The 26,173-nt window shown below is 40.3% G+C and overlaps 1 long non-coding RNA gene across 1 annotated transcript; it reads right to left on the bottom strand.

Moving 5' to 3' along the window:
- On the bottom strand, nt 1-20,885 carry LOC132385136 (uncharacterized). The gene is made up of 3 exons (XR_009509091.1): nt 12,343-20,885; nt 11,759-11,842; nt 1-5,074 (listed from the first exon to the last, which is right to left on the bottom strand). It is a non-coding gene; the product is annotated as an uncharacterized LOC132385136 (long non-coding RNA).
- Nucleotides 20,886-26,173: the final 5,288 nt, after the last annotated feature.

Genomic DNA, 26,173 nt, shown 5'->3' with positions numbered 1-26,173 from the left:
TAGTTACTATTTAAGGCCTTTTTTTTGGTCCTCATTTCATCTGCTATGATTGGAGAGATACAGGGATTTATAGTACATAAATTTAAACTTGCAACCAGTGAAAAGGAAACTGTAAATTAAGGTTTGTTTACCTCAACAGTAAGCTTTCACTTTGGTTTCTACAATGCTGAGCTGTGCTTTCTTTGTGAAGAGGGAAGATAGGATGGTTGGTGAATAGCTGGGTTAGAGAAAGGAAATGGAAGAAGGAAGGGAGGAAGATTGATGGATTTAGTGATATGAGAGAGAAGATGAGTGAAGTCGGCAAAGAGAAAGAAGAGAAGCCAGAAACAATGCAGAGCCAGCTGCCACTAACCCGTAGATCCGAACTTGTGTTTCAAGTATCGCACAAGCTCGTGTCTATAGGTCTGTGTCTACATGGTAAAGAACCAACCAGCCATCAACATTTGTCATCTCCCAGTTCGAATTCTTGTTAGATATTATAGCAGTGCTTTCCTGCAGAACGTCCCAAGGCTGGGATTAGTTCTTATCATTCGCTCTACAAGTACAAAAACTGGGTTGCACAAGCAAATATCTTGATGGTAATCAGTTAACTACCATGACATAACTTTTGAACAGGTCATTTTGCATAAACAGTTTTGTAATCTAGACAAAATTCTTCTAATCTGAAGTAACTTGGACCAACTTTAAATCATGTGCTTTTGGAAGCAGGGTGGGACAAGGATTGTGGAAGTCCCAATCCATGACTCAGTGATGATGTGGATCTCCCAGATGGCAATTCCCTGCCAAGATTAACCGTTTCACCCAGTCTTTAATTTACCCTTCCGGAAACAGTGGCCCAAAAAGCCTATGGTTAATTACTTCATAATTCTCTTGTGATGGAGCTTTATCAATCAGTATGAAATATGGTTTCTACCTGAGATTAACCATGAATGCTAAAAAAAATGAAAAGATTTAGGATAGCTGTTTGTTAGAAATGGATAATGAAAACAAATCTTGCAGATTCACTGTGGCAGACACACCTTACTGTTACCATGTTCTGAAAGCTGCTTACACAATACCTCTCACTGAACATCAGAGGAACTATCAGATTTCCTTTAGGTGTGGCAGCTGGGGAGGTAGGACTGGTGCAAAAGTGATTTGGTGGTCCATATCTTGCCTGATTAAGGTGGAGGCTTCACACTATTGATAGCTACTTTTGTCAATGACTCTTTTAGCTAGAATTAGAACTATTAAGTTGTTGAGGTCTAACTGGTCTGTGAATGTTTGTGTGTGTGTGTGATTGTATGTGTTCATTTGGCGTGTATGTGTTCAGGTTTTCATGTGTGTGTTGGTGAGTTGTGTGTGTGTATTTGTGTCTGTAACTATGTCCTATTTATGCATTTCTCAATATTTTTCCTTCTCAGATGTACTGTGCCATCCATCACACCTTTAGAAATTGAAAATATATAGGTTAAGTTCAGACTTCAGATCAATACAAACTTTCCCTTCTTTCTTCGTCCTACTCATTCCGGGACTCGTTTCGCAACTACTTTTTGTTCAACCCAGCTTGTCTTTGAGCCTCTGACACAGGAGTCGATGGGTCCACTCACTGTGTGCACCCAGGCTGAGGTAGTAGGTTGTATAGTTTAGAATTATACCAAGGGAGATAACTGTACAACCTCCTAGCTTTCCCTGGGGCATGCATACTACAGCAAGGCACGGACAATTGACCCAAAAAGAAAATAAAACAGTTTAACTTAGAAAATAGTAAGCTTTTTGACTTACTCCCATGGATTAAAACTCATCAATCTGTCTATAAGAATCTGCTGAAAAGATAATGGATATAAACACATATTCAAACTTTTTTTTTACAGACAGAAGTGCTGATATTTAAGATGATTGCACTAACCTTTTGTTCCTTGCAGGTCTTTCTATCCATTGATTCATTTGCACACATAAATATAGTTTATTGGCATTCTGCTTTGCTCTTTGCACAGATTCTCTCAGCCTAGGTGATCCTGTAGATCAAGAAACCATCACTTTGCCAATCAGTCTGAAATTCAATGCGTGACTTAAATCAAAGCGACCAAAAGAGGACCATCAATTGGATTCTGTCTTTTTGGCAAAGGATATTGAGAATAATAATCAGAGTTACCCCATTGTTTGCTATCCAGTATTTCCTTGGAAAATCCTGAGAAATGACCAATGTTGAGTGTATAATGCTGGAGAGAAACTGATTGCCTATGTACTAAATATCCCCATATCTCAGCATTACTGGATAGTTTCCCTCAACCATTCCGGATCTACTGTCAGCTCATAGAATCACGGAATCTGAGAAATTTACAGCTCAGAAAGGGGTCAATCAACTCATTTTGTCTTTGCTGGCTAAAAAGAATGTTCTTATCTCAGGGTTCCCAACCTGGGATCCACAGACCCTCAGTTAATGGAAGGGTTCAATGGTATTTAAGAGGTTGGAAACCCCTGATCTAAACTATTTTAACCCATATCTGTGACTGGAGGTGCTCATCTCAATGGCTTTTAACTGGGTTGAGGGTTTCTGCCTCCCCAACCCTTTAAGACAGAGTACCAGACTCCCATCATTTAGAAATGAGAAATATTTTCCAAAGCATCACCTTCCTGACAATTACATTCAATCTGTGTTCCCTGATTATCTTTGCTAAGGCAAATCAGTACTTGCTTTCACCTTGTCCAGTGTCCAAATGATTTCATACATCTCACAAGCCTCTTCAGTTCCAAGGAAATGATCCTAGCCTAACCAATCTCTTCATAACTGGAATTCAAGGGTACAAGTGCTATGAAAATTCATTTATTGCACTGGAGCAGCACAGTGCATTACAAACATAAGTCAGTATAAACTTAAATTAACATAAATTATACATAATTTTCATGCCTGATCAATTTTGGTATTATCCATGTAAATCTGACAGAAATTGATTGATTAATCAATTTCATTGTCATTGTGTCAAGTAACTAGCAGGATGAATTTAGCAGTTTCTTATTTCTATTATTTAAAGATATAGTGCATAAAAGGCCCTTCCAGCCCAAAGAGCTGCACCGCCCAGCAACCCACCTATTTAACCTTAGCCTAATCATGGGGACAAATTTACAGTGACCAATTAACCTACTTACTGGTGTGTCTTTGGGATATGGGAGGAAACGGGAGCACCTGGAAGAAACCCATGCGGTTCATGGGGAGAACGTACAGACTCCTTACAGACGGTGCTGGAATTGAACTCCAAACTCTGAAACGCCTTGGTACAGTGGTGCCCTCAACAAACAATCTAAGCATTGGCCTTTGGCTGTGTTAGAATGGATTTGCGGATTTGATTAGATTGAACTATGTGGGATCAGTTTACATCCCAAGAGATGGGGTAGGGTTCCAGCTTTCTGAACCCTAGCAAGAACAACTTACATTTCTATAGTGCCTTTACAAATAAGTGAAACAATGCAGGATTAAAGAAGTATTAACAGCTGTAAAGAGAGGGTGAGAAATAAGTTAAAACCATGATTTAATGGAAGGGACCCATACAGAGAAATGGAGGTGGTTAAGGAAGGAGTTCTAAAGTTCAGCACCTGGGCAGCTGTGAGCCAGCAGGGCTCAACAAATCAGGGCTGTGCAGGAGCTCAGAAATGGTGTGATATCACCTGTCAGCTTGTACTTCTCCTCCTTCCTGCCCCCCATACCATTTTATTCCAGCTTCTGTCCCCTTCTTTTCCAGTCCTGATGAAGGGTCTCAGTCCAAGACGGCAACTGCTTATTGCTCTCCATAGAGATACTTATACTTATTGCCTGACCTGCCTACTTCCTTCAGCATTTTGTGTGTTTTGCTCTAGATTTCCAGCATTTGCAGAATCTCATGTGTTTAGGGAGCAGTATAATATTCTCGGAGAGCCAAATGAGTTTATGGTGTGCTCAGGTGAAAGAATTGGATAGGAGTCTGAGAGTTGGATGGGAGAATGGGGGGGGGGGGGGTGGGGAGTAGGTTGTTATTGGAAGGAAATTGCCTCACTCTGTTTGCTAAAGGTTCAGAACTCATTGAGAACACTTGCCAGCTGTCCACTACAAAGTGCTGAAAAAGCAGCAATCCTGTTAATAGGTTTTCCTCCCTACCTAGGAGATGAAATGAAGCATACTTTACCTAGTACTTGAGGTTAATGATTACATACCCATCATCCAGAGGACGTGAGTTTAAAAAAGTAAAATGCTGGAAACACACAGCAGTCCTCTCTACAGATGTGGTTCAACCTTCCATGTATTTGCAGCATTTTTTGATTGTATTTTTGTATTTCCACAAAGTAAATTTGAATTTCATCATGGTTGTTCTATAATTTGAATTCATTAAAAAGAGCTCTTAGAATAAGTAGCTGGTGTCAGTAAACAATCAAGTTCAAGTTTATTGTCGATCAATTTTACACATGTATACAGCTAAACAAAACAATGTTCCGCTGGGAACTACAAAGTGACTACAAAGTTGATGTATTGTTAGAAAAAAAAACAACTGATTCACTAATGTTCCTGAACAAATGGAACTAAGGCTGATAGACAGCATATCAGGTTCGCACCAACATCGAATTGATCCTTAGCTGCCTTGGGAGCATCTTCAGGGAGTCGACAGGGTCACGTGCTGTATTAGCCTACATATGGTGCCCTCTGCCGGGCGCGTGAATAACGATTGGATCTTACAGCCATCAAGATTTGAGTTTATGCACTCACCAGCCCAAGTTTGGTTGAAATCCCTGGAGACCAAGTAAATTGCCAGAAATTGTAGATCAATAAAGTAACATCCTAAGAAGAGCATCCACTGGTTGGCATAGATGAATTGAGCCAAATGGTCCCTTTCCATGCTGTATAATTCTATGATTGTATAAATGATCCTCTGAAGTAGCTTAGGGATGGATAATAGTAGTGCAGTGTTAATATATCCCAGGAGTGAACAAAAAATCTGATTGAATTTGTGTTGATCAAATAGTCCCACAAAGTGAAGTTTCATAGATCTGCAGCCATTAAAGTTCACAGAAGGCAGTACTAGATCAGTGTCCATATAATTTTCTGTATTTTAAGTTCACCCAACTCCTGGTAAAACAAAACCATATATAGTTAAGTATTTACCATACTATTGCATTAGAAGCAGTGAGACTGTTTAACCAACAGTGCTGAATGGTGCAACCAGTCCCTTGCCCCTCCAATTGAGCACAGGCCAGGTTGTAATATTTGGCTCCATTCTTGGCTGTTCTCTTCTTTACTTGGAAATGGATTGGATCTTCAGCCACAGTTGAAATAATAGTTTCAAGTGGATGTACTTTAACTTAATTTGAATTCCTAGTTCAAAGTTTGCCCTCATTTGATGTTAAAGTAGTGATGGTATGGTTGACTTAAATGCCCTGTTGCAATTGTGCCCAGGACATCAGTGAAGGCAACATTCAGCTTTCACACAGGCTGTAATATCATTGAAATAAAATAACAAGAACATCCGTCTGCAATAGATTCCGGCATGGTGGTGGTACAGATTGCAAAGCAAGACTGGTGCAATGGATAATGAATCAATTGAACTGAGTTTGTAGGTTATGGGTTCAACTCCTGGCACTGGGAGGAGGAGAAATGTCTTTGCTCAGGTGGTTGTGAATTTGTGGAATTCTCTACCTGTGAAGTTAAAGTGGATACTCAAATGTTGAGTAGATTCAATATTGTGAAGGATAGATTTGTAGGCACTGAGAAAACCAAACAAAATAGAACAGAGCAGGAGAATAATTTTGGAGGAGAGATCAGCTCTGATCTTGCTTGATTGGTGGAGCAAGTGTGGGGGGCTTGTGGCCCACTTCTTCCATCTTTAACTACTTACAATGCAAAATGCATTCTTTCTCCACTGACATCCATAGAGGAGAGATGGCATGGACCACATAATTAGTTAATTTGCTATTGTAAATTTTCCACCCCAGCTCAGAGCTTAAACAATTTAGTCCATTATATATAAAGGAAGCTGAGCTTAAATTGGCACAGGGCAACTAAATGACAATATATTATAGTACAACAATTAACTTCATTTAATTGGATCAGTGTCTGATTGGACATTATATTGATAATGATGGTTATGAGGTAATTAATAATTCTAAGAGATATAATGGTTCCAGGGGTATTGTGGGAGAGCAAGGTTCCTTAGAGGACAAGAGTCCAAGGTGTCAGATGGAAGAATGAATGAATGAGTGAATTTTCCATACCCTTGATTAACAACCATATTTCTGCTACAAGGATTAATTCCATCTTTTCATTGTGGCTAGGGGAGATAGGTAAGAATGAATATAATTGTAAGCTATGAAAATCTATTGGTACATGAGCAGTTTATTAGACCTCTTGAGCTTGTTCTGCTGATCACTGAGATGATGGCTGAGCTATGACTAACTCCACTGCATGGAATGATAGAAAAGGTTAGAAGACCTCTTTCACCTGTCCTAAAATACTGAAACAAAAATTCTCTCCATTTTTATTGCATAGCTCAGTTGATATTCCCAGCCAGAAAATTTGCCCAAAAATCCAGTCATTGAAATCTATTGAATTACATGTTGTAAGTCAAGAGATGGTTGGTGCCTAACCATGTCTCTGCTAGAAATACTGACTCCTAATAATCTGTCTCTGTGTCATATTTGACTATTAGCGGGGCATCTGGTCAGATTCTAAACTCTACCCATTCAATAAAAGGTATGCTCAAAATTGAGCCTTTGACGGAAGTCCTTTTGGTGTTACTTATTTTTATAATACTTAAAACGTTTAACATAATAGTACAGGAACAAGCCCTTCAGCTCACAATGTTGGGCGGAACTAATTAAATTAGTTATCAAATATCCAACTATACATCCCTTCTGTCTACTCAGTGTCCATATCCTTCCACCTTCACATGCCTATCTAAAAACCTCTTGAATCCCTGTACCACCACCACCCAGGCAGTACATTCCAGGCACCCACCACTCTCTGTGTGGAGAAAAAAATCTTCCCCCACACAGCATCTTTGAACTTAGCCCCTCTTACTTTAAATACCTGCCCTCTGGCATCTGACACTTCAACAGTGAGAAAAAAGTTACTGTCTGTATCAATGTCTGTCATAATGTAATAAACTGCTGTCAGATCCTTTCTCAACCTCTGCTGATCCAGAGAAAAGAACAAAGTTTGTCCTGCCTTTTATGATAGCACAAGCCCCCTAATCCAGGCAGCATCCTGGTAAGCTTCTGCACCCCCTCTAAAGGCTCAACATCACTCCTATAATGAGGCTCCAGAATGGTATGCAATTCTCTGGATGCATTCCGATAAGTTTCTTTTTTAAAGCTGGAACATAAATTCCCAACTGTTGAACTCAATTTCTTAACTAATATTTCCAGCAGTTTCTATTTCTTTTTTGCATTTCTAGCATCTATCGTTTAATACTTCTATGTTCTTTATGTGTTGGTCAAATACAAAGTAAAATTCTATTTATGTACACTACATATATCTCCCACCCTCCGTACACTCAGGACATCTCAAAATACTTCACAACTAATTGTTTTTGAAGTGCAGGTATTTTTGTTTTATAATATAGCAGACAACCTGCACACAGCAAGATCCCATACGTGTTGAAGTAGCAGTCCAAACTTTTTACTACCACTGAGGAGCGGAAGGGGGCAGCAATGCAGAAGAGGCCAGAACTGAAGGAAAGCAGAGACAAAAAAAAAGCAGGGTTTGCTGAAAAGGTGAATTAATAGAAGGAATTATCGTTCACAGAGTTGCCGTTGAGTAAAAGATGAGAAATGATGTAGGCTGCATGTTGCATCTGTAAGACAGCAGAAGAACTTGAGCGTTACTATGGGAGTTATGCATTTCCAGAGCTGGCATCATCTGGAAGGGCAGGAGCTTTATCCCTGACATAATATACAATTTCCCGAAATAAAATACACAATACTAACTGATCATAAAACCATAAGACATAGGAGCAGAATTAGGCCATTCAGCCTATCGAGTCCTCTCTGCCATTCCATCATGGCTGATCCTGGATTGCACTCAACCCCGTACACCAGCCTTCTCCCCATATCCTTTGATGCCCTGACCAAAAAGGAAATGATCAACTTCCACTATAAGTATACCCACAGACTTGGCCTCCACTGCTGTCTGTGGCAAAACAGATTACTACTCTCTAAAAAAAATTACTCTACCTCTGTTCTATAGGGTCTTCCCTCAATTTTAGGGCTGTGCCCTCTAGTTCTGGATACCCCCCACCATAGGAAACATCCTGTCCACATCCACCCTATCTAGTTTTTTAACATTTAGGAGGTTTCAATGAGATCCCTCCCCCCCCCCCCCCCCACTGCATTCTTCTGAAGTCCAGTGAGTACAGGCCCAAAGCTGCCAAACGCTCTTCATGTGTTAACCCCTTCATCCCCAGAATCATCCTCGTGAACCTCCTCTGGACTCTCCAATGACAACACATCCTTTCTGAGATATGGGGCCCAAAACTGTTGATAATACTCCAGGTGCGGCCTGACTAGTGTCTAAAAAAGGCTCAGTGTTATCTTTTTATATTCTATTCCCCTTGAAATAAATGCCAACATTGCGTTTGCTTTCTTTACCACAGACCCAACCTGTAAATTAAAATTCTGGGAGTCTTGCATGAGGACTCCTAAGTCCCTTTGCACCGCTGATGTTTGAACCTTCTCCCCATTTAAATAATACCCCGCACTATTGTTCCTTTTACCAAAGTGCATTATTATATATTTTCCAACACACTATTCCATCTGCTGCTCTTTTGCCCATTCTTCCAATAAGTCCTGCTGCAATCACATTGCTTCCTCAGCACTACTTACCCCTCCACCTATCTTCATATCATCCTCAAATTTTGCCACAAAGCCATCAATACCATTATCTAAATCATTGACAACGTGAAATGAAGCAGTCACAATACAGACCCCTGAGGAACACCACTATTCACTGACAGCCATCCAGAAAAGGCCCCTTTTATTTTCACTGGCTGCCTCCTGCCTGTCAGCCATTTCTCTATCCATGCCAATATCTTTCCTATAATGCCATAGGACTTTATCTTGTTAAGCATCCTCATTGAGGCACCGAATCAAAAACCTGAAAATCCAAGTAAATGACATCCACTGCCTCTCCTTTCTCCACCCTGCTTGTTATTTAATTGAAGAACTAACAGATTTGTTAGGCCAGATTTCCCTTTACAGAAACCATGCTGACATTTTATCATTAGTCTCCAAGTACCTCAAAACTTCACCCTTAATATATTACAACACTTCCCCAACCACTGAGGTTAGACGAATTAACCTATAATTTCCTTTCTTTTGCCTTCCTCCCTTCTTAAAGATTGGAGTGACATTTGCAATCTTCCAGTCCTTGAGGACTATGCCAGAAGCAAGTGATTCTTGAAAGATTATGACCAATCCATCTGTTATCTCTTCAGCAACCTCTGTCAGGACTCTGGGATGTAGTCCATCTGGTCCAGGTGACCTATCTACCTTAAGACCTTTGAGTTTGCCTAGCACTTTTTCGTTTATAATAGCAATGGCACTCTTTCATGTTCCCTGACATTCGCAGACCTCTGGCACGCTGCTAGTGTTTTCCACAGTGAAGACTGATGTAAAGTACCCATGAAGTTCATCTGCCATTTCTTTGTCTCCATTACTACCTCACCAGCATCATTTTCCAGTGGTCCAATATCAACTCTCACCTTCCTTTCACTCTTTATATAACTGAAAAGACTTGGTATCCTGCTTTACACTATTGGCTAGCTTGCCTTCATATTTCATCTTTTCCTTATAACTTTTTAGTTGCCTTTTGTTGGATTTTAAAAGCTTCCCAATCATCCAACTTCTCACTTACTTTTGCTACCTTATATGCCCTTTCCTTGGTTTTTATGCAGTTCTTAACTTCCCTTGTCGGTCACGGTTGCTACCCCTGCCATTTGAGAACTTCTTCCTCTGTGGGATATAGCTATTTTGCGCCTTGTGTACTATTCCCATTCCCAGAAACTTCAGCCATCTCTGCTCTGCCGTCATCCCCTCCAGTATCCCCCTGGGCAAGCTCCTCTCTCGTGCCTCTAATTTCCTTTAGTCCATTGTGATACTGATATATGTGAGTTATGCTTCTCCCTCTCAAATTGCAGTATGAATTCATCTGGTCCTGTTTGTGGGATCATGCTATGCTTTAACATTACAACTGTGACAGTACTTTTGCTGTATGTTAAAACACCTTGGGACTCGGTGGATGGTTCCAGTGCAAGGTTTGTCTTTCTACTTCCTTGTCCATTCTTCCATATCCCTTTATTCTCCATGAGATGTGAAATTCAGCATCTATGATCCATCAATTGTGCACTACCCTGATTGGTTCTCACTACCTAATGTGCACAATATAATGAGGTACAGAAGTAAGCATCCCTATTTTATTAGAGCTGTTTGTTGAGTGATAAATAATAGGCACTGTGTGACACCGGTGCTCTCGTTTCAAATGACATGGAATTCCATATATCCTATGAAAATTGACTCCTCTAATGTTGAGCCCTCCAACTGTGCAACACTGGATTGGGACATCAACACAGTCTCTGACCCGTATGAAAAGCCTCACCAGTATGTCTTCCACCTGCTGTCAATATCCTAATTCATTTTATGAAGTTGAACAGGAATAAACACCGATATTGCTTCAGTAAGTGAAAGCCCAAATGTTCATTAGATAAGGCTGTGCCTTTAAATCCTTTGGATGTTTGAACTTCGGTGTTTTAGTCTGAGTACTGCGTGAGTGATGAGTTAAATGGAACCATTAAAGTGATCATTTAACAGATTAGCATTTTTGCAGAGAGTCAAACATTAATCAACTGCCATATCCATTTATTTTTGCACAGTGGGTTTAGTGGAAAATAGAAAACATGGCCACATTACAAAGGGTGAACAGCTTTCAGAGGCTATCACAGAAATTTTTAAAGTGTATTAATATGACAGTTCACCTCAAAGAAACAGTTTGCAACCTTATTAATTTTAAACCAAAGAAATAAGGTTAATGTAGAACAATGTTTGCTTTTGAGATCACTGGAGACAGAGCAAAGACGTAGAGATGTCTATTTAAAGGGAAAAGCTCTTGTCTCCATGGGCCGTGCACAATATAGTCTCAGAGCTACATGTTGTTTAATTCCATATCCCCATTAATTTCCACATTCTGTATTAAGGTAGCTAACACCAGCATAAGCACTTGAACATGCATTTCAGACTGACGTAGCACCATGTAAGGAGCACATGCTCTCTGTCAGTGTTACCAGCTTCAATATCAAACATTAAGCTGAGGCACCATCTGCTGTCTCAGGTGGATGTGAAATGTGCTGTAGCATATTTATATGAAATAGGGAGTTCTCCTTGATGTCCTGGCCAAACTTCATCATTTTACCATATTCCCATTGCCATACTCCGTTGGTTGTAGGATCTTGCTGAGTTTAGTTTCTCTGTAATGTCTCTGTGTTTATGTCTGTAGGAGTTGCACTTAAATGCCACTGCCTTGAAAGCCCTTTGGGATGTCTGAGGGTATGAAAAGTGTTATCTAATTGCAGGTCTGTTTAGGAATTCTTCCTGGATGAAAGTGTCACTGGGTCACCTGCACCCTTATGTTTTTCTCATTTCCACCTGCAGTCTTACTCTGATCTGATTCACCAAAGATACATCCGTTTTCAAAATGTCCTGCCAATAAATTTGATTCGGGGCTAATCAGTGAGTAAGAAATAAATTTACAAAGGGACTGGATTACCTGGCTCACAGATTGGTTTGATCACCACCCCATCAAGGTTCTGCTCAGGAGTTACTTGGTCTTGAAATCAGATGGCTGACAAATCTAACAAGTGAAAAGCAGGCAGTAAATATGGAATTTTTTCACTTCATTCCAATCTTAAAACAAGTTTAGCCATTTGCAAGGACTTAAACACAGAATCTTCTCCACAAATTTCCTCCAAAAAAGGGTTGGATCTAACTTGGAAGTTTTGGGTGCTGATACTGAGAATAAATAACTGGGTTCATTGAGATTTTAGCAAAGTTTAACATTGTTTTTATTTTCAGTATTAATATTTTTCATTTTACACAGTCTCATTATCAAACAGTAATTGCCCTGAGACTAACATTAACCAAGTTAGTGGGAGCCTGACTAAGGATGGCTTTGCTCAAGAATATTAATGAACTTGATAGATTTTACAATAATACAGTGGCAACATACCTAGCACAAATGGATTTAAACTAGATTCAAATTTCAGATTGTCAGATTTGAGTCCCTGCAATGATTAGTCTAGTGCTAGGCACTATATTACTAACCTAAAAATAGAATTACCATCTATACCTTACCTATTAAGACTTTTTATGTCCTGCTGGATCTCTTTCTTTTTCAAACCTTTAGGCTTTTAAAACAAGCACTTGATTATCTTCTGACTTTTACATTCTTCTTTTCTCTCACTTTCGTCAGTGATCCTCTACTGAAAATGGGGGTTTCCACCAAAACTGGTCTTCCATGGCAATAAGCCACCTGCAACCAAATGTAGACAAGTTCAGTTGAAGGCCATGTGCTGAGGCTTGCTAAGGTCACTGAAACAGTTTTACAAGGAAAGGATTCAGGTGTAGAACCTGTCTATCATTGCAAACCAAAGGGTCCCTGTTGCATTATTCATGGTTGTATGAGAAAGAAATAGTGCAAACTCAGTGACTCCGGCTTAGCAGGGACACACATTGTTATGCAAGAGAAAAAGCTGGAGGAATTCAGCTGGTAAGGAAGTATCTTTGGAGAGTAATGGACAGACAATTGTTTCAAATCAAGACCCTCCGAGTCCCTCCAGTGATTTGTGTCTAGCATCTACAGTTGTTCTCTTTCCATACATATTCTTCTTGTGTTTTAAACCTAGATTTATACAGTTTGCAAAATGCTATATAGTCATATGTCAACATTTACAACAGTAGACATATCATTCCATTTCTTTGCAAGATTTACAATTATACTTTCATAATTCAACTGAAAGAAACATCTCACTACACTGTGGCCAGGTCCATTTTCATCAACAATAAGGGCAGGTAGAACATGAGCACGTGACGACTCTTGGTGTCTGCACGTGCTTGATGTCACCTCACAAAACATAACTGCATTTGATCAGTATCAGATTTATTACCACCTATGTCGTGAAATTTGTAGTTTTGTGGCAGTGCAGTCCAATACAGAATATACTATAAATTACGATAAGAAATATACTTTAAAAATTAAAAAGTTGTACAAAAATGCAAAATTTATGAGGTAATGTTCATGGGAGCGTGGAGACATGAACAAATTTCCTCCAGCAGTGCAGGAGCCAAGTAAGGCCCCCACATACAACACACACATCTTCACTGAGAGCACTCCGACTTAACCCCACAGCTGAAAGAAGTGGTGCTCCCAAAATTCCAATTGCCATTTCACCTTAATTTGTCGGCTCTATCCAGATCTTTGGTGTCCATCCTGGCTCCTGCAAACCATGTTCCCGGCATTTGCAGGTAAATGGACCTGATGGTGAAGAGAATAAATGGCCATTCAAACCAAAGACCTTGCATTTGCTGAATTCCTCTCTCACCCCAGAGGTCAGTTCACACCAGTTTGCAGATGCTCCTCAGTCTGCAGACCAACAGTGGATCTGAATAGAAGAGGCTGATATCATCCAAGTGTTTGGAAGCTTTGACCTGAGGATATCAGCTGCTTCCTATGCCACCCCCTTCCTAATCTATTAGGCAAGAAGCAATACAACAGATAAATGAGGTGGACTCACATCCTTGTTACCTTGATCAGAAGGTACTTACTGCTTTAAACCAGCAGGTGGCAATTGGGAGCACAGAACTACATAGTGAATACTCATATCCATAACATTTTTGCTACCCCTCCAGATTTGATACATGGGGAGTGGTGGTGGGCGGAGTGGAAGGTCATTGGGCCAAAAGAATGGATAATCATTTTGATGAAAGAAATTATTTATTAGTTATGGGGGAGATTAAGAGGGAAAAAATTAATTGGAATTGGGAAAGGATTGTTTTATGATTGGCCTTGGGAAGATGGGGTGCCACAAGAATGAGCCAATAGAGAAAATGTGAAGGCAGGAAAATGAGAGGTTATGTGACATCTAACCAAAATTGTCAACAGATACTACTTTTTCCCACAATTTCTTAATGAAAGCAATCCTGATTCCAGAAAGGGAATTAGAACCAGAGTAGACAGATCACTGCTTGCAGCAGGCTCTGTATTCGGTGCTGTACTGGAAATTATCTTAGACTTTTCTTCAATGTAGATGGCTATACTTTGGGAAATTCCATGCAAAGAAGATGTGCATTGGGTAAATGATACAACAATTCTAATGGAAGGCAAGTGTAATCAAGTCCCAGAGAGACCAGGGACACATTTTTGTCGTCAAGTGTCAATACTGAGCAATTTGAACTCCTGCAGCATTATCAAGAAACTAGATCTCTGTACAATTTTTCTTGCAATTTATAACATAGGACTCAGGAGGTTAAGAAGCATGGAAAGAGAAATAGTGAAGGTTACATGAGCAACAGGAAAAGTTATAAATTTAACATTTTTAAGATATAAAGAAACATAATTGAGATATCAAATGGAATGCCTGTGCTAGGATAGAGGACAAGTTTTACTCAATGCTGAGTCCTGAGAGCATTTAGAAGATAAGATGCTACATTTAGTTGAGATTGCCATCATCGCAGTTCTACTCTGTAGCGAACATGACTTGGGTTGAATGCAGAACACAGAATTTTGAATATAGAATGCAGAATTCACTCATAGAAACATAGAAAATAGGTGCAGGAGTAGGCCATTCAGCCCTTCAAGCCTGCATCGCCATTCAATATGGCTGATCATCCAACTCAGAACCCTATACCTGCTTTCTCTCCATACCCCCTGATCCCTTTAGCCACAAGGGCCATATCTAACTTCCTCTTAAATATAGCCAATGAACGGCCTCAACTGTTTCTGTGGCAGAGAATTCCACAGATTCACCACTCTCTGTGTGAAGAAGTTTTTCCTCATGTCGCTCCTAAAAGGCTTCCCCTTTATCCTTAAACTGTGACCCCTCGTTCTGGACTTCCCCAATATCGGAAACAATCTTCCTGCATCTAGCCTGTCCAATCCCTTTAGAATTTTATATGTTTCAATAAGATCCCCCCTCAATCTTCTAAGTTCCAGTGAGTATAAGCCTAGTCGATCCAGTCTTTCTTCATATGAAAGTCCTGCCATCCCAGGAATCAATCTGGTGAACCTTCTCTGTACTCCCTCTATGGCAAGAATGTCTTTCCTCAGATTAGGGGACCAAAACTGCACACAATACTCTAGGTGCGGTCTCACCAATGGTTGTACAACTGCAATAGAACCTCCCTGCTCCTGTACTCAAATCCTTTTGCTATGAATGCCAACATACCATTTGCCTTTTTCACCACCTGCTGTACCTGCATGCCCACCTTCAATGACTGGTGTACAATGACACCCAGGTCTCGTTGCACCTCCCCTTTTCCTAATCAGCCAATGTTCAGATAATAATATGTTTTCCTGTTCTTGCAACCAAAGTGGATAACCTCACATTTATCCACATTAAATTGCATCTGCCATGAATTTGCCCACTCACCTAACCTATCCAAGTCACCCTGCATTCTCTTAGCATCCTCCTCACAGCTAATACCGCCGCCCAGCTTTGTGTCATTCGCAAACTTGGAGATGCTGGATTTAAATCATTAATATATATTGTAAACAACTGGGGTCCCAGCACTGAGCCTTGCGGTACCCCACTAGTCACTGCCTGCCGTTCTGAAAAGGTCCCATTTACTCCCACTCTTTGCTTCCTGTCTGCCAACCAATTCTCTATCCATATCAATACCATACCCCCAGTACCGTGTGCTTTAAGTTTGCACACTAATCTCCTGTGTGGGACTTTGTCAAAAGCCTTTTGAAAATCTAAATATACCACATCCACTGGCTCTCCCCTATCCACTCTACTAGTTACATCTTCAAAAAATTCTATAAGATTCATCAGACATGATTTTCCTTTCACAAATCCATGCTGACTTTGTCTGATGATTTCACCTCTTTACAAATGTGCTGTTATCACATCTTTGATAACCGACTCTAGCATTTTCCCCACCACCGATGTCAGACTCACCGGTCTATAATTCCCCGGTTTCTCTCTCCCACCTTTTTTTAAAAAGTGGGGTTACATTAGCCACCCTCCAATCCTCAGGAACTAATCCAGGATCTAAGGAGTTTTGAAAAATTATCACTAATGCATCCACTATTTCTTGGGCTTAAGCACTCTGGGATGCAGACCATCTGGCCCTGGGAATTTATCTGCCTTTAATCCCTTCAATTTACCTAACACCACTTCCCTACTAACATGTATTTCCCTCAATTCCTCCATCTCACTAGACCCTCGGTTCCTTACTATTTCCGGAAGATTATTTATGTCCTCCTTAGTGAAGACAGAACCAAAGTAGTTATTCAATTGGTCTGCCATGTCTTTGTTCCCTATGATCAATTCACCTGTTTCTGACTGTAAAGGACCTACATTTGTCTTGACCAATCGTTTTTCTTTTTACATATCTATAAAAGCTATTACAGTCAGTTTTTACATTCCCTGCCAGCTTTCTCTCATAATTTTTTTCCCTTTCCTAATTAAGCCCTTTGTCCTCCTCTGCTGGTCTCTGAATTTCTCCCAGTCCTCAGGTGTGCCGCATTTTTTTGCTAATTTATATGTTTCTTCTTTGGACTTGATACTATCCCTAATTTCCCTACCTTCCCTGGTTTATTCTTTTGCCAAACTGGGATGAACAATTGTTGTAGTTCATCCATGTGATCTTTAAGTGCTTGCCATTGCATATCCACTGTCAACCCTTTAAGTATCATTTGCCAGTCTATCTTAGCTAATTCACGTCTCATACCTTCAAAGTTACCCTTGTTTAAGTTCAGAACCTTTGTTTCTGAATTAACTATGTCACTCTCCATCTTAATGAAGAATTCCACCATATTATGGTCACTCTTACCCAAGGGGCTTGCACAACAAGATTGCTAACTAACCCTTCCTCATTGCTCAATACCCAATCTAGAATGGCCTGCTCTCTTGTTGGTTCCTCGACATGTTGGTTCAGAAAACCATCCCGCATATATTCCAAGAAATCCTCTTCCTCAGCACCCTTACCAATTTGGTTCACCCAATCTATATGTAGATGCCACAGGAACAGATGGAGGTGAATAGCATTACTGCATTTAGGAGGAAACTGGATAAATGCGTACATGAGAACTAAAGGGGAATAAAATGTATCAGAGATTAAGAAACCAACAGTACAAGTGGCCACTCAGCCCATCATTGTCAGCTCTGATGGAGCTGTTATGTTTTGTACCATTCCCCTATGTTTTGTCTGTAATACTCTAATCCAGTCCAGCTCTATTTTAGACAACCAGCCCTATTTTAGACAATTATAGTCAGCTTTACCAACTTTTCAACTGGAACATTCTAAATCTTAACAGCTTGTCATGTAAAATCATTTCTTTTCATCTCCACTCCCCTAAGAGAACATCTATCCACTGAAACTTCTCAATGTCTTGAGATGTTCTACTGTCACCTCTTAACAAAGGGGAATGGTTCTAACTTCACAAATCTCTGCTCATTATTGAAGTTTTTTCATCATCATTTGTAACCTCTAAATCTGTATCAAATTTACATCCTTTCTAAAGCAAGCTGATAGGATAGAAAAGAACAAGATGGGATGAGCGATGTGACCAAAACACCAGCATAGTCTACTTGAGTAGAATGGCCTGTTTTATGTGATGCATGATCTAGACGTCATCCAAATACTCACATAATTCTAACGGTCCTGGCTTTAGTGTGGTTTACTAGCACAAAAATATTGAGAGAGAATACGACTATTCTTTGATTGGCTTTGAAAAGGTATTTGCCAGGAGAATGGATTGTTAGGCAGCCAATGACTGCCAATGGTGGTGATAGCAATGGGAACTAAATCATTGGCTTCAACGTATCCTCTTATGTAAGTTAATATTAGACATACCTGATCCACACTTTTTGGCAGTTACTTTAATTTGTTCGAATAAGATAGGAATTTTATTCAATTTAAGCTGAACAGATTGAGAACTATTTGAAGGTGGGTGATGACTTTTCTGCATTTTCTAATTTTGCATCATTGCATCACTTCGAAATCAGATAGAAATCTTTTTTGTACAGTCCCTCCTCCCCACTCTGATCAGTCAATTGATGTCAATTCAGATGATTAGCAATTAGCTCTTTAAGTTAAATGATTCAGAAGTCAATGAGGTGAAGGGGGCTGATTCCAATTCTTTTAAAAAACTGTTAAGATAAATAATTTGTAACAAATTTTAATAATCCTTTGCATATAGATCTGAGTATTCATCAACAGGCCTGTAAACTGTTTTGTAACATATAAAACAAAAAGAAATAATTGGATTTATATGACAACTTTCACAACCACATTGACATATTACAGCCAATGAAACACTTTGATGTGTATCGCTGCTGAGTTGCAAGAAACACACTAGTCAGTTTGTGCAAAACAATGCCTCATCAAAAGCACTGTACATGAGGAACTTTAGCTGAACAATAAGTATTGAGCTGGGACACTAAGGACAACCTCCCTCTCTTCAAAGCTGTACTAGAGGATTGTTTTCCCCCATTCAGATAGAGCAGTTGAGGAATTCAGTTTAGCACCTCAAGTACAGCATCTCTGATAGTATTTCCTCATAGAATGTCAACTTGAGTAGTAACCTTGTGTCTTTTTAGTGGAACTTGAACCTATGGCCCATCATTCACAACCAAGACCAACACCTGTTCAGTTTGTTGTTCACTCTTCCTAACGCACGGCTCAGGCATTGTCCAAACACCAGTTGGGATCTCCTGATCTGTGTGGCTTTCTTGGCACAACACAATCCATGTGGATAGGGACAACATATATTTCCAATAGGCTTTGAGAAGGTGAGGTGTTAGAAGCATAGGCATTTTGGATAGCCAGTGAGAATAGTGGAAATGGAGATGATCAACACTTTCAAAAGGAAATGGGATAGGGAAATAAACTGAGCTATAAGGGCAGAGGGAATAGATAAACCAGACTGACTGCTGCATCAAAAGCGTACACTGACCATTTGGGCTAGAGGACTCATGTGCTGTGATGACACTATGAATGAGAGATGGCTATTCTGAAGGAAAAGTGAAGAGGAATCAGAATCAGGCTGATACAGGTTGTGAAATGTGTTGTTTTACGGCACAAGTTTTAATAACCCCTGTGGTACATCACCTAAGAGACTTTTTATCTTTCATGAGACCTGAAGGGTTTAGGATCATTATGGTTAAACTCAATCCTGATCTGACCCAGAGTACATAATCTATACGACTGTACACCACTGGAAATTGTAGCTCTTTATCCTCCCTTTCTCCTTAGCTTCCTCTGATTTGGAACTATCCTGTTATACTGCCCAATGTAGCTTGCCCACAATGCCAGCCTGATCCCAAGAGATCAGCTGCAGATAAATAGAGATGTTGATTCCAAGTTTGTTAAGAGCCACAAATCATTGATAATGGTGAATTTGGACCTGTGGAGTGCTCTGTGTTGTCTGTTTTGCTACAGGATGAATTATTGGAAGCAACGTACAGGAGCCAGCCCCATGACTCGCAACTATAACCAGGAACAAATGAAATCTGGTTGCATTATAAAACAAAAGAAAGCAACTGAGGGAGTAGAGACAGACTGGTCTCACTTGCATGTTGTTCTCAGCTCAATACTTACTCAGTCTAAAGAGCTGAACAAATCAATGAGACTAGTTTTCAAGTTAGACCATCAGGAGATCTTGAGGTAGTTTGGAAGTTATGCCATCTGGGACATTTGAAGTCAGATCATCTTTAACTGAGATTTGTAGTTTAAATATAATTTTCCTTGTTAACTGTGAAAGTCATCTGTTGTGTAGACTAGCAACAGACCATTCATCCCACCTGGTCAGTATTGGTGATGTATCTCCACACAGGTCTCTAATATTCCGTCTGCTTTATCTCAGTCATTCGGAATAAATTTCTATTCCTTTTTTCTTAATGTAATTATCCTGTCTCTTCTATAAGTCTTCTAATCTATTTGTTTCAGTCACTTTCTGGGCTAACCAATTTGGACATTCTAAAATATTCAGGAAAGCAATTTCTCCTATTAGCCAATTGTATTTTTTAACTACCTGGTGTTGATGGCCACTAGACCTAGACTCCTCTATACAAAGAAACTTGCCATTTTCATCTGTCTACTACACACATAAGTTCACAGAACACCATCAGGTCTCTTTCACAGTCCCTTTATGCTAAAGATAAAGCATTAATTTATTCAATCTCTCCCAAAGTCTATAACACTCTTGGTCTTGGTTGCATCCTTATAAGTGTTTCTTCACACTTTCTCAAGTACTTCATTAATATGGAGGCAAAGTCTTGAAGTACTTTAATGTAACTCACCCACCCTAGTGCATAGGCTAAAAATGACAGGGGTAATAATGCTTTAATAATTTTAAGATAATTCAATTCAGAAATTAAAATATAAATTTTAAAACAAACTGGTTCATAAGGTTGTAGAAACCTTCACTATTTTGACTTGTGTTTATTAATTTTGAACTCTATTGCTCTCAGAAATAAACCCTAACACTTTGTTGGCAATTTTAATTGCTTTGTTAACTTGCTTCAACTATTAGATAATTTCTCCACATGTTTTCCTTAAACCCTTTGTTCTCTCATCCCAAATAGTTTCTTATTTTCACAGTGCAGCTAGAAGCTTCGTCTTGCAAACACATATAACAAAGAGAGGCAAGCAAGGGCAGTCTTAATCCAGTTTCAGGTAGGCAGGGCAGTACTGTGCTCTCTGACCATTCCAACAGTCTCTTTCAGAGAAGTCCAAGGATGGGAAATGGAGAGATCTCCTGCATGCTGCCAGAGATGCATGCATGAGGATGGGTATCAAATACATCCATGTGGAAAGGTGACAATGGAACTTAAAACAAAATCTGCACTACTTATGCAGGGAGTACCTAATGCTGAGAGCCAACTTGGAAAACACTCAGTCCTCAGTTCTGACAATGGGTGGAGACCAAATGTAGGAATTAATGTAGGATTAATGTAAATGGGTCATTGGTGGTGAGCATTAACTCTGTACGCTACAGGTCTTTCTTAAAGCTGTATTTTTTTGTGACTTGATGGCTTACTCCTTCTCCAAATGAGCACAAATCATTTGTAAAAGAAAGGAATTAGCAACTGAGAAATAATATAAGAATACCCCCTTAATTTTAAGAATGTTATTGTTATCCCCTCTTTTTATTAGTGCTGACACTCATTATTACACTCATCAGACAGATAAGAGTGAAGCAACACACACAAAATGCTGGTGGAACACAGCAAACCAGGCAGCATCTATAGGGAGAAGCACTGTCGATGTTTCGGGCCGAGACCCTTCATCAGGACTTGGTATCATGGCCCCGGGCCCGGCCGTCGATCTCGGCTGCCCCTCTTTTCATCCTCCGGGAGATAAAAATGAAGAAGGTCATTTGATCCATCAATTCCAAATGAAGGCCAAAACTTCCCCTCTGCTGCCCCAGTTCTTTAACAGCAAATTATCTGACATAGTTGCACTTTTTCACCAATTCAAAGACGAAATTCTACAGATGCTGGAAATCTGTAATATAACCTGAATGTGCTGAAAAGCTGTTGCCTTGGTGGAAAGAGATATTGATTCAACCGCATGACCTGTTGGGAGGAATTTCAGCTCCACTGATCTCTCTGGGTCCATCTGATCACACTAGATGAAACATTCTTCCCAAATGTGCTTGTGGATAATCATCAGCCCCAGGTCAATTCTGCACTGTTCAAATTTACCAGATTTGCCATTTCTGTGCCTGTTGCTGTATTGTCTTATCTATGCTGAGCAACACCCCTACAGGTTAATAAATCCAAGAATCTTAGACTCTCCTTCAAAGCTACATTTTTGACTAGCCCCTCTGCGTTCTTGTGGACAGTAAATTTCCATCAAACCAGAAGTACTTCATTGGTTGTAAAGCAATATGGATCAGCTGGATTTTGATTTGAAAGTTGCTATGTAAAAACAATACTGGTCTGACAATATAGATCAGCATTCTATTTGCTTTGAATAATGTTTTCTTTGTGATACACCTCAAATTTAGCTAAGCTCCGTCAGTTACAGCTCACCTCACTGCTTCCATATATTAGCTCTTTGAGGCTACTGTAAGCTTATAATTCAAGTGTACTTGTGCGAGTTTGTTTTTGGTTCTATTCAATTTGGTCATTTCTTCGCTGTATTTTTCTGGTTGTTGGCCCCATGCAAGATTTGGCTTTGGAAGACTGCATTCAGAGTCGTAAGACAAATAGCAATGAACTGCCCCACTGCCCGCATCCCCCACTACCACCACCACCCTCCATGTCAGCTGGAGCAAAGTTTTCACATTTGGCACTCTGTCTCTGGTCCAAAGAGGAGGGAAGAAATTAGCCATGGTCTTGAGACATTAACCGGAACAGAGTGTGGAGAAGTCAGCTGTCAAGGTACACAAGACTTAGCCATGGCTATTGTTATTTATTCTTCAACCTCAGTACTGCATTCTTTCTTAATAAACCTTTCGTGCTATTTCAGTTGTGCCATCTCCTTTTCAATGACATCAGTTGATTCTGTGTCGAATAGCTTGTTTATATATATATATGTATTCTTACAACTCTGGGCAAAGAAATGTATTCTAAATTTAAATTTAACTCCCTTTGTTTAAATTCCAAATCCCAAAATCTAGATTCCTATGTTCAGGGAAAGTGTCCAATTCCCTCAATTATTTTAACATGATGCCAACTAAATACACAATATTCAGTAAAGTATTGGAGGTGGGAGTGCATGCACATCTGGGCTCATAACAGTCCATTGTCTGGCCAAAATTCAACATATTCAGAAAACAGAGTTTATTTAAAGGAGAGATTAACAGGACTTCAGTCAAAAACCATATCGACATTTATAAATACAATTAGTGTAATTTTTCTATTTGTTCACAGACCCTATGCTCAAAGTCAGTCTCTGTCAACATGGTTACCAGACTTGATTGGCAGGGACTCCACTCCAGCAGGGAATAATGTTGTCATGGTAAGCACTATTTTAGAAGGATGTCGTAGTCAGGCAACCTTGTGTTTCATGAACAGTATCCTGGTTTACTAAGAGTTACCTTTCCATTCTATGTAGAGATGCAGCCATCCCTGTTTAATGTTTATTGGCCAATGTTTGTTGGATTAGGAAAGCAGTCTTTAGAGCGGTTGAGGGTCAGGTACTTTAGTGTTAGGATAAGAAAGAAAGATTATAAATATCTAGCACCTGGAAAGGTTAATTGCACTCACGAGCTTCTCTTGAATAACAAAAGGAATTTGCATTTCTATAGCCCCTTTCATGGCTAAAGCACTCTACAGTCAATGAAGTACACTGAAGCAGAAAAGGGAAGTAAGGACAAAGGTGAAAGGCTATATACTAGTAGATTAAGTGCCATTTTAGCCTCATTTTCTTCTCCTTTTCCCCTTCCTCTGCATTTTAGAACTTACTTCATATTTCAGATTTCTGTCCAACCTGAAATATTAACCGTTTCCCTCTCTGCATCTGCTGCCTGTCCTGTTGAGTATCACCAGCATATTCTGTTTTTATTTCAGATTCGCAGCATGTGCAGTATTTTGGCCACAGAAGCAATTGTGATCAGTATTGCACCGTAAGCATGGCCAGAGTTGTTAAAGCATCAGATATCCCTATCCTAAAGCATGTAAGTATTCTTTTGACATCATCATTACTATTATCAGATTTTTTTAAAATATATGGATGTTTTAAAACTGAATTCAGAAATGCTCAGCGTGTCCTGATGTGTCAAGCTGTGTTCTCTGTGTTATTCGTCCAGTAGTGTCCACCATAACTTATCATCTATGACCCAGGGATTATCCTGGAGTAAGATTAATTTCTTCTGTTTTCGGGTTGGTCGATTAGGTCATGTCCCTGAAGTGCAAATATCCTGTTAGCGATCAGTCTGAGCTTGTGTATGGCATCTGGACCAGACAATGGAGGACTGCCAATATCTGAGAAACTATCCCTGTGATCTTGGAAATGATTTGGGGAATTCTGTAAGAATTCTACGCAGAGACGAGATGTACATTCTAGAAATGGGTCAGGACATTTGAAAGCCGCTGGGAGAGCGCCAGTGAGGGGGTTGTCAAACAGTTGTCAAAGTGAAGGCTTCGGCTGTTGTTGCGGGATATTTTTCCGCCACTCTGATTATATCGGTGAGTTCCCTCGTCCTCTTTGTTTCAGCCCTGTACAAAGGATAACATTATTGCAAGGCACGGTACTGCCATCCGCACCTGACAGATCGTTTCCCAGGAATGTAGCCAGAATCTTAATGTCTGTCTGTGCCGAGTCAGTGATTCCTCAGCGCCTGTTGATGCAATTACTAAGGTTCCGGCTCTATCCACCTCACCGAACACCCCCCTCCCGCGCCCACCCACCAAAGACACAGACGCACACACACACAAATTCGCAGATATCCACCTTTCTCTTCTGCAGGTAATGCGGTACGTTTTAAAAATGGAAAACTGCATTGAATGATTCTTGTAAACTGTAACCCTTCCTTCTGCCCATATTCCCACCCGCCCCTAAGAGTAGCCAATTTAAACCAAGTCCCTACCCCCACAGCCCTCCCCTGCGGATAACCGCAAGACTTACCAGCTCCCATTTAACTAATTCTTATTTTGTTGGGCTTCTGTTATTGAAATAATTGGCTTGAAATAGACTGCGTTGGTTTCAGTAACTCAGCCACCTATCAGGATGAACCAAACCTACGTATTTGCATTTCCTATTATCTAATGATCATCCAGACCCCCGCTGAATAATGTTGGTCCTTATTACCAGTCGGTTAAAGATTATCTTTTTATCCGCTTCTGCCGTTCCTACCCCCATCCTCATGCAGTAAGGGTGACAGAGTAAATCTAGTATGAGAACGATACAGCGTGCTGCGTTGACGAGCGGAGGTTGTTATTACAGATATTCCCCCCCCCCCACCCTCCTCTCACCTCCCCACCTCTGTCCATCTTCCCCTTCTGCAGAGAGAACTGAGCAGCGGTAATCAGAGCGGTATTGATTTCTGATTCCGCCAGTGCTGTTCGCATTTCATCTGACTCGGTGTGGAGAGAGGGAGCCTGACAAAGGAGAAATACTTCCAAGCTTTCCAGGAGAGAGAGAGAGGGGGCAGTGTGGTCCTGCACACTTTTGCATGTCACTGATTAGTGCCTAGTGTCTGTCGTCCATCAGCAGCCTCCTTTCCAAGGCTAGGGGAGAGCCAGCTCCAGACTATATGCGCTGTAAAAAAAGAGCGAGCCAGCCGCATCGATAGTGCAATGTCTACATGGTTAAGTTTAAAGACAGTCCTTATGATGTCGGTCTGGCGATGCTGGGGAAGACTGGAGAAGAGGATTATTTTCTGGCGTGTAGGTGTTCTGAAGAGGTGAGAAAATACACAGGACATTCGTGCATGCAATTTAACGTTTTAAATATGCAAGCTTGTTATGTTGCCGGACTGTGGGGCCAGGGTTATGTATGTTTTATTTTTAAATTTAAATGTTTGCATGGACAGTATTTCGGATCTCTACTGAAAAGGCCCTGCCGGAACCGTCCTCTTCGCTTTTCCCTCTTCCCGTCCGAAGGTGTTCGAGTCGGTCTAGTTCGAACATCTTGTAATTGTGTCGTTTTAAAACTAAGGAAGAGGGAAACTGAGGGCATTCTAGATAAGCAGAAAGATTATGTGTGTTGTTTCTGTTTGTGAGGTATTTTCGAGCCGTTTCTGTCGGCACAAAGTTCACCGAAAGTGCCTGTTCCTTTAGCCACCGTTGACCAAGAGTGACACAAGGATAGAGCAGGATATGTACAAGGAGGGAGGGAGGGGGCATGTCTGCCAGAACCCCCCTGTGTATACTGAATGACACATCAGAACTGCAGTTGTTAATTTGGCCTTGGCTTGGTACAGGCAGCTGATGCATTGAGGCCCCAGTGACAGGGGTTTGGAAAATACACAAGGAAGGAAGCAGCAAAGAAGGTGGCTGCCGAGAATTTT

Source organism: Hypanus sabinus, chromosome X2 (genome assembly GCF_030144855.1).
Source record: "Hypanus sabinus isolate sHypSab1 chromosome X2, sHypSab1.hap1, whole genome shotgun sequence".
Taxonomy (NCBI): domain Eukaryota; kingdom Metazoa; phylum Chordata; class Chondrichthyes; order Myliobatiformes; family Dasyatidae; genus Hypanus; species Hypanus sabinus.
This window is presented reverse-complemented; position numbering and strand designations above follow the sequence as displayed.